The 8,634-nt window shown below is 41.0% G+C and overlaps 1 long non-coding RNA gene across 1 annotated transcript; it reads right to left on the reverse strand.

Moving 5' to 3' along the window:
- Positions 1-2,559: 2,559 nt before the first annotated feature.
- On the reverse strand, positions 2,560-8,369 carry LOC118666198. The gene is made up of 3 exons (XR_004970895.1): positions 8,235-8,369; positions 7,417-7,567; positions 2,560-3,564 (listed from the first exon to the last, which is right to left on the reverse strand). It is a non-coding gene; the product is annotated as an uncharacterized LOC118666198 (long non-coding RNA).
- Between the last annotated feature and the right edge of the window lie 265 nt (positions 8,370-8,634).

The following is an 8,634-nucleotide window of genomic DNA, read 5'->3' on the forward strand; positions in this document are numbered from 1 at the left end:
TTGAACAGCTCTCTTGGCATTCCACTTCTTGTTGCTAAAAATCTACTTTCAAAAGCCAGATTAGCCAGATTGTCCATTAACATCCATCACATTTGCTAGATAATTGCCAAATCCCCATCTCTCGCTGTGTGAATGCCGCATAATGTGAAAGCAAGGACAGTGTCTCTTGATGCCTAACATACCCTTTCCACATTAAAGCAATCTTCCCTGCCATGTCCCTGCTGTTGGAGAACTGCTTTACATTACATAAGCATGGAACTGGGCCATTCGTCAGGACTTTTCAGGTGCCATAAAAGCAGTGCCTCTGCTTTGCCTTCTCATGTAACAAAGGACAGAGTTCACAGATAAATATGAATGGGTCTCTGCCAAGATGTCCTTAGAAGCACCTGTAATAAAGACTCTGACCTGGAAGGCACTATCCACCTCCCTTTGCTGAACTGGCTACCTCCGCTGAGAGACTGGGGCTTTTATCACCAGGGGAACAGAGAACGTACTTTGAGCTCAGTGCCACCCTTCTGCAACCCTCCCTCTGAAAATGAGTACATTTTGTACCACCTGCAGGGCAAGAATTTATTAAACAGTAACCAAAACAGACGATTACATCTCTGATACTTTGTTCAATGAACTGATATATATCCAGCTATCAAATCAGAAACCTTGCCTGTTTAACAGGATAATTCTTAAAAATAATTACAGTGATGTTTTTATATTTGTGTGATACTGTGGTTATGTCACTTTTAATTTGCTCCGGATGGTACCATTGGTGGAGAAACTCCTGAATCCTTCAATTTCAAACTAAAAGACCTTTCAGATGTATAGTCAATGGTCGTATTCGGATACTTACAGTGTTATATAAGCTTTTAGAGCGTGTTTCCTGGAAAATAAAATAAAAACCCAAATCACTGAATCAAAGGTCCACGTTTGATTTGCAAATTACTACTACTGAGGTACATAATACTGAGCAAGCTTTTAACTGATTCGTTAACCTTATTTCCCTTCCTATAAAATGAAAATGTGACTATGCCCTTCCTGCTTTATTACGATGCAGTGTGGCAGGCATCCATAAGGTATAACTGTTGATAATTTGTCTTATAGGAAGTTAAAAATGTAATGAGAACAAGGGATCCTTTGGGAGCAATCGGTGTTATACATCACTTAATAGCAGGTTGGTTTCATTGCCCAGATTACTTTCTTTTGCTGTTCTGCTACTACATTATTCAGACTGTTAAGGGAAGATGGTGCGTCCTGTGGACAGAATTATGAATGGCCTATTCTGTAATGCAAGTGAGAGCTCTGTCCTCTGATTGCAGCATTATAACCTCCCATTCTAGCATGCACGGTAAATCACCCTGCAGACTGAAGACAGGGCTGGATCCTCAGGTAATCTGTGAATAGTGACACTCTCCATGGCAAGGTTACACCACTCTGTCCTCGGTGTGATGGGGAGGGGGTGTCACTGGCACGCATGGCACTACATTTCCGTGACACAGATATAATGACCAATAAAAGAAGATCTATTTCCATTCTGTGGAACAGCTTCTAATAGGGGCACAATGAGGAAGACACACATCAAACAAAAGAGCAGACCGAGAAGCACAAACTAATACTAAACTAATAAAATCTTACACTTGTATGGCTTTTTTTTTGGGGGGAGGGTGGTGTAAAAAATAATAACTACTACAACAAAACAGAGCTTTCTCATGAATGATTGTATTCAATGTTCACGGCTATTTCATGGGGTAGGTAGGCAAGTTACCTTTATTGACATTTTTACAGGTATTTAGAGGGGTTAAGTGAGTTGCCCACGCTGACAGAAATTTTCCGATTCCCACTATAATTTTTTGCAATATTTCTGATTATGCAAAAAGCAGAAAACAACATTCCACTGATTATGCTGCTTTATTAAGTTTTTTGTCTTAACTTCTCAAATAGACTTTATGACTAGGTGAAGGTAATGTGAAGTGAAAGGAGACAAGAAGAAAACATAAAAATAGTGTTCTTCAAGTTGCATAAAATTGCAATGTATTATGTTCACCCATTTCGTTCTAGAATAACCACCATCTAAGATGAGTGTGTGGTATCCACTAGATATTTTTCTGTAATTAAGATTAATTTGATTTCAACAATTTTACTGTAACCTTTGTGTAGGCACCATAAGATACTTTGAAATAAAACGTGCTATTGGTTGTTTTTAATGATTTCCCAATAATCTGGATTCCTAACATCGCATTGTCAGAGGTCCCTCCGCATGTCACATATGCTGCTTTCCATGCCACTCCCACCAAATACATAAATACAGGCACACATGTGGTAAGAATTTATACTTGGTCAGATCATTTTCTTTTACAAAAATGATCTCTTTCGCCCCAGCCCGTTTGGCTCAATGGATAGAGCATCGGCCTGTGGACTGAGGGGTCCCAGGTTTGATTCCGGCCAAGGGCACGTGCCTGTGTTGCGGGCTCGATCCCCAGTGTGGGGCGTGCAGGAGGCAGCCGATCAATGATTCTTTCTCATCATTGATGTTTCTATCTCTCTCTCCCTCTTCCTTCATCTCCAAAATCAAGAAAAATATATATATTTTTTAAAATGATCTCTTTCATTACCTTTGGAAAATTTGTTTTTTTTTGACAGAGAAAGATCTCTTTAATTAGGGGCATAACCACTTTGGGAAACAATGGTTTGAAAGTGTTGAACAGAAGAAAACTCAATGAATAAAGATAATACAATTCATAACCCTAGGAATCCTAAAACTAGAGTAGAAGAGTGGGGGTATGACAGGTTTTGTTTTTGTTTTTATCAGTCTTTGCTCTTTCCACACCTGGCACAGGATAGGTGCTTGGTAATTGTTTGCTGATGCTTGGTTAGATGAATGGGTAAATTAAAAGTGACAACACTCCAGGTATAAACTTCTTTTAGAAACTGCATCTTAAATTTATTTTGCTTTTTTGAGCCTCAAACTTGGCCTTGTGGGCAAATCTTGGGCAAAATCATTAAAAGTGACATTCTTTTTCACTTCACCTCTAATTCACTTTCCTGACTCTTTGACTCACACAAAAGCACTAAAGAAGATGGTAAAATTTATTAATTACAGTGCAATTTTATGTAACGGCCTTATGACATATATAGGGCAGACATATATAGGGCAGGTTATATATATGACATATATAATTAATACTCCTTCAGAAATTATGAAACTAATGCTCAGAGAAAACAGTGCAGCCAGGAATGTGGTCTAAGTAATCTGATACACATCCTATATCTTTCCTATCAGAAACTTCTCTGCTACTGCATAGTCCTAGAAAACAGCTATCAGCTACCTATCAACTAATCCGCTAGTAGTTATATGATAACTAATGATCGGTGTTCATATTTAATGCTTCAAAGACACACTTAAAAATCTGGAGAATGGTAAGGTAAAAAAAAAAAAAATCAAGATCCAAAAGAATGAAATGATAAAGGTCAGAGGACAAATTAGAGAGACTGACATCTTGGCCAAGGAACCCCTCCCAATGCTCCTCTTAAGTCACATCCTCAAGAGTACTTCGTTGATTAATTTCTTTACTCCTGCATGTAAGAAAGATGGAGACAAACACAAAACAAGACAAAACGTTATTTATTTGTTAATGTCACATGCAACTTCTAATCCTGACCCTACACAGATATCCTTTCCACGTTCTCAATAACAAACTTCATTTGAGAGCATCTTAATACACCAGGATTAAATTTCTTCAGTTAATTTGTTTGCTCATTTGTAAGTGTATTCTAATTTGAATTAAGTTTTTGCCTCAAGAACATGATCTATTCCAAATTTCAATATTTTCTGTGTTTTTTTTTTTAGTACGGTCCATAAAGGCCACTGAAAAAAAGATTTGAACTTATTTTTGTTTATTTTGCTTCTTGCTTACTAGCCCTTCAACTTTTCTTTACCTCACGGCAAGGCCACCCTGACATTAATTTCAATTTGGATTATAAAATCCTCAGGCAACATTAGATATTGCACTAGTTAAGAATTCATATTTATATGTATTTAGTGCAGAAGCTGTCTGCACACACACACACACAAAGGAAAGGGGTAATACGAAATTGGCAAAGATTTGAAAAGTGTGCTTTGACCAGTAATATGAGATGCTTACCAATAATTTTCTAGGTTTACACTCATATACTATAAATAAGATTTTTAATATTTTAAGAGCTGTATCTTAATATAATTGGTGTTCTTTGTAGCCCAATGTGTTTTTGCTTTATGCATTTAAATATATTTTTCTGATTAGGTGTCTGTCTCATTCTGCTAAAGATTTCATGGCACAAAATAGATTAATAACTCTTGCTCCACATACTGGGGTACTATAGCTCAAATAGAAGAAAATATATTCAAAACACACATTTACAGAAATTTAGTCACTAAGACACAAAAGGTCCTGTTTGTTGTGGTGGTGAAGTAAAATTAAAATAGAAGGAGAAGTCCTAGCCAGTGTGACTCCGTTGGCTGGGTATTGTCCTGAGCACCTCAAGGTTGCTGGTTCAATACCCAGTCGGGGCACATGCCCAGGTTGAGGGCTTGACCCCTCAGCCCCAAAGCCTACACCATCTAGGTCCAAGGGGACCCATGGAGACTCACTGAAACTTGAAATCTCAGTTCCAAATTACCAGAAGAGAGGATTCAAGTGTCTCAGCTTTGGTCAGGTATCAGCGCTGGTCATTTTAGCAATGGTAAAGATAGAGGGTATAACAAACAAAGCAGCAGAAACCACTACTGTGAACAGAGAATGAAAGGAATCCAAAGGAGTGTCATAGGCTAGGCAGCAGCCCTAGTAGGTGTCCATCACATATTTTCAGGATAGATATGTTTTGGGAAAAAGAGATACAAGGGAAAAAAAAAAAAAAAAAGAGAGATACAAGGAAAGAATTCCAGCCAGAGGAAAGAACTGAAGCAAAGCCAGCAAGTGTGGGTCCTATCTGGATACATCCTACATAATAAAGAGCTAATATGCAAATGGTTGTCACACCCTTGCGCCCTCGAGCCCTCGTGCCCTCACACTGGGGCCAGGGAACCTGAGGCTGGGCCAGGGGACCTGAGGCCACGTCCCCTACCCCGGTGCCGGGGCTGGGGGACCTGAGGCAGCACCCCCTCATCCAGGTGCCAGAGCCGGGGGACCTGAGGCCGGGCCAGGTGACCTGAGGCTGCACCCCCCACCCAGGCACCAGGCCAGGAGACCTAAGGCTGCACCCCTTGCCCAGTGGGGCTTGACGGGGGACCTGAGGCTGTACCTCCCACCCTGCGGGGCTTGATGGGGGTGGGGCCTGCTCGGTCTGGGTCTCGCGTGATTTCGAGGCAGGTGCAGGTGGGCGGGGACTTGACTCTGGGTCCCGTGGCATGCCACAGACTCTGACAGGAGGGAGATTTTCATATACATTTTACTAATTTTCTTTCATCTCTGACACTTCTATTATAGAGAAAGAGCAAATAGCAATATTAAAATGTTTCCTCTAATTAATTCCCTTTAATGTGCACGAATTTCTTGCACCAGGCCACTAATATATTATATATATATATATATATATATATATATATATATATATATATATATATTCTACCTAATAATAAACATGGTAATTAACCATAACTTCGCTACCCTTCCCATTGGCTAATCAGTGAGATATGCAAATTAACTGCCAACCAAGATGGCGGCCAGCAGCCAGGCAGCTGAAGCGAACAGGAGGCTTGCTTGCTCCAGTGATGGAGGAAGCCAAGGTTCCCCTCCTGACACTGCTGGCCTCTGAGCTCCACGCTAAGAAACAATGTTGCAATTATAGAAGCTAAACAAACCCCAGAAACCTGCTTTCAGCCAGACAGGCCTCAGAGCTGGAGTTGCAATAGTGTTTCAATTATAGAAGCCAAACAAACCCAGTTACCTGCTTTCAGCAGCCGAGGTCTCAGAGCTGGAGCCGAGCCTCAGAGCTAAAGCCGGCTCTCAGCTCCAGTGACAGCCATAGAAGGTAAATAAATCCCAGAATAAAAAAAAAAGAAAGAAAAAAAGGAGAGGTTGGGAGCTTCAGTTGCCTGCCAGCCTGAAAATGGCCCTCAGCCCCTCACCCAGACTGGCCAGGCACCCCAGTGGGGACCCCCACCCTGAAGAGGGTGTGACCAGCTGCAAACAGCCACCATCCCCTCACCCAGGCTCGCCAGGTACCCCAGAGGGGCCCCCACCCTGATCCGGGACACCCTTCAGGGCAAACCAGCCAGCCTCCACCCGTGCACCAGGCCTCTATCCTATATAGTAACAGGGTAATATGCAAACTGACCCTAACAGCAGAACAACTGGGAATGACTGGTCACTATGACACACACTGACCACCAGGGGGCAGACGCTCAATGCAGGAGCTGCCCTCTGGTGGTCAGGGTGCTCTCACATGGGAGGAGCTCTGCTCAGCCACAAGCCAGGCTGATGGCTGCCAGTACAGTGGTGGTGGTGGGAGCCTCTCCTGCCTCCTCAGCAGCACTAAGGATGTCCAACCAGTTTAGGCCTGTTCCCCGCTGGCAAGTGGACATCCCCCGAGGGCTGCCGGGCTGCCAGAGGGATGTCTGATTGCCATCTTAGGCCCAATCCCCCGGGGAGCGGGCCTAAGCCAGCAGGTGGTCATCCCCTGAGGGGTCCCAGACTGCAAGAGGGCACAGGCTGGGCTGAGGGGCCCTCCCCTCCCCTCCGAGTGCACAAATTTTTGTGCACTGGGCCTCTAGTATATATATATATATATATATATATATATATATATATATATATATACACACACACACACATATATATGAGTTCATTTAGCTCGCAGGTCAAAGGTAAGGGAGTGCAATGCACAATAAGATTGGATGCAGAGATTCTATGACCTTTAGATCAAATCCCACTCTTCATCTTTGCCCCCTGGTTGAAGCAGCCAGGGTTCTGTTTGTCCTTTTCTGATGTGTTCTGAACTGGTGGATTGCTTCTTAGAGGATTTGAAAACCAACCAGTTCAGACCTGTCTGCAAAAGCTTAGGGAGGTAAAGTAGTGAAAGGTTTATATGAGCACCCAATCTGTCTCCTACTTAAGATTGTACAGGAGAACAATTAATATCCTAAATCCTAAATTTAACTAGTTTCATAATTATTTTTCCAAGTGGAGTTCTACCCAAGCTTATACTTAAGAAGTGTGGACGAAAAAAGGCCACATGCTAACCCGACTAACTCAGGGAAGACCTGTGTGACGACGGCCTTGCAATCTCAAGAGACCTAAGTAACCACAAAAGATGGTCTGAAATGAAAGCCTTTTAATTAAAAAGGCAGTTTATAGTGGGTAGTGATGTCCTAGGCCAGTATCTTCCCTGACAAAGATCAATTTCGGTCTTTACTGAGCCTATTGTCTTTTTGCAGCTAAGATAACATACCTGTGGAATGTCAAGGTAACTTGTAACTTCCCTTTTCCGGACCCCTTGGATCCCTCGGAGCACAACAAATGGCGCCAGGGCGCAGACCACAAATTCCTTCATTGCTATTGTTATCGTGTTAATTGCTGACTGTTAACTATCCTGTACCCACCTGTGTAAAGGAAACATGTGTATCATTTTACTTTTTATCCAATCCCAGAGGTTTCCCCGCTTTGCCTTCTCCTGTCTCCCTAATCTATCACCAATGAATTTCATGTGACCCACTTACGTCTCCTCCTTAGATTGTAATGTATAAAACAAGCTGGAAACTGCCATTCTCAGAGCACTATTGCAATACCTTGAGATTCTGCTTCCAGGCAATTGTCAATAGTTTGGCTCAAATAAACTCACAAAAGTTCTTTACAGGTTTGAATGCTGTTGTTGCTTTTTTAGGGTTTTGTTTTTGTTTTTTTACGTCAACAGAAGCACGTAAAGTATTTGTGAGAGAAAAGGTGACTTTTTTTTAGTGTCCCGTATAATATCAAATCCTAAATGCCATTGCTTGACAGAGATATTATTTTATAAGAGGACAGAAAAATTGCCTGGAAAAATATCAGGGTAAAAATATATCAAGATTCTTTGACAAAACAAATAAAAATGGATAAATATCTCAAGGTAATTATTTAAAAAGATGAAAAGACACTAATAAACAATATTAGGAATAAAATAGATGTTTCAAAGATTAAAAAGACAGTAAGTAGGCATTATGAGTAACTTTATGGAATGCATTTGAAAACTCAGATGAAATGGATAAACCTCTAGAAAAAAATATGACTTACCAAATTTAGTTTGGGAGAAATGGGAAATATAAAGTCATATCACCATAAAGGAAATTGAATCAGAAGTTTAAAATCTTCTTACGGAAAAGCAAAGTCCAGAATACTATTTCCAGCAAATAGTCAGGGAAGAAGTAAGTCTGCAAACATAGAAGAAAAAATAATGTCAATTTTATACTACCTATCTTGGTATATAGAAGAATAGCCCTAACTCACTCCATTAGGTGAGTATGACTTTGATACAAAATCCCATGTAGCATGAGAACAAAATCATAGATCAATCTGGCTCATGATCACAAATACAAAAGTTAGAATATTAACAACTGCAATCCAGAAGTGTGTGTGTATGTGTTATGATATGCATCAATTGGTTGATCCCAGGAGTGCAAGTTTGATTTTACAT

Source organism: Myotis myotis, unplaced genomic scaffold (assembly GCF_014108235.1).
Source record: "Myotis myotis isolate mMyoMyo1 unplaced genomic scaffold, mMyoMyo1.p scaffold_m19_p_11, whole genome shotgun sequence".
Lineage (NCBI taxonomy): Eukaryota > Metazoa > Chordata > Mammalia > Chiroptera > Vespertilionidae > Myotis > Myotis myotis.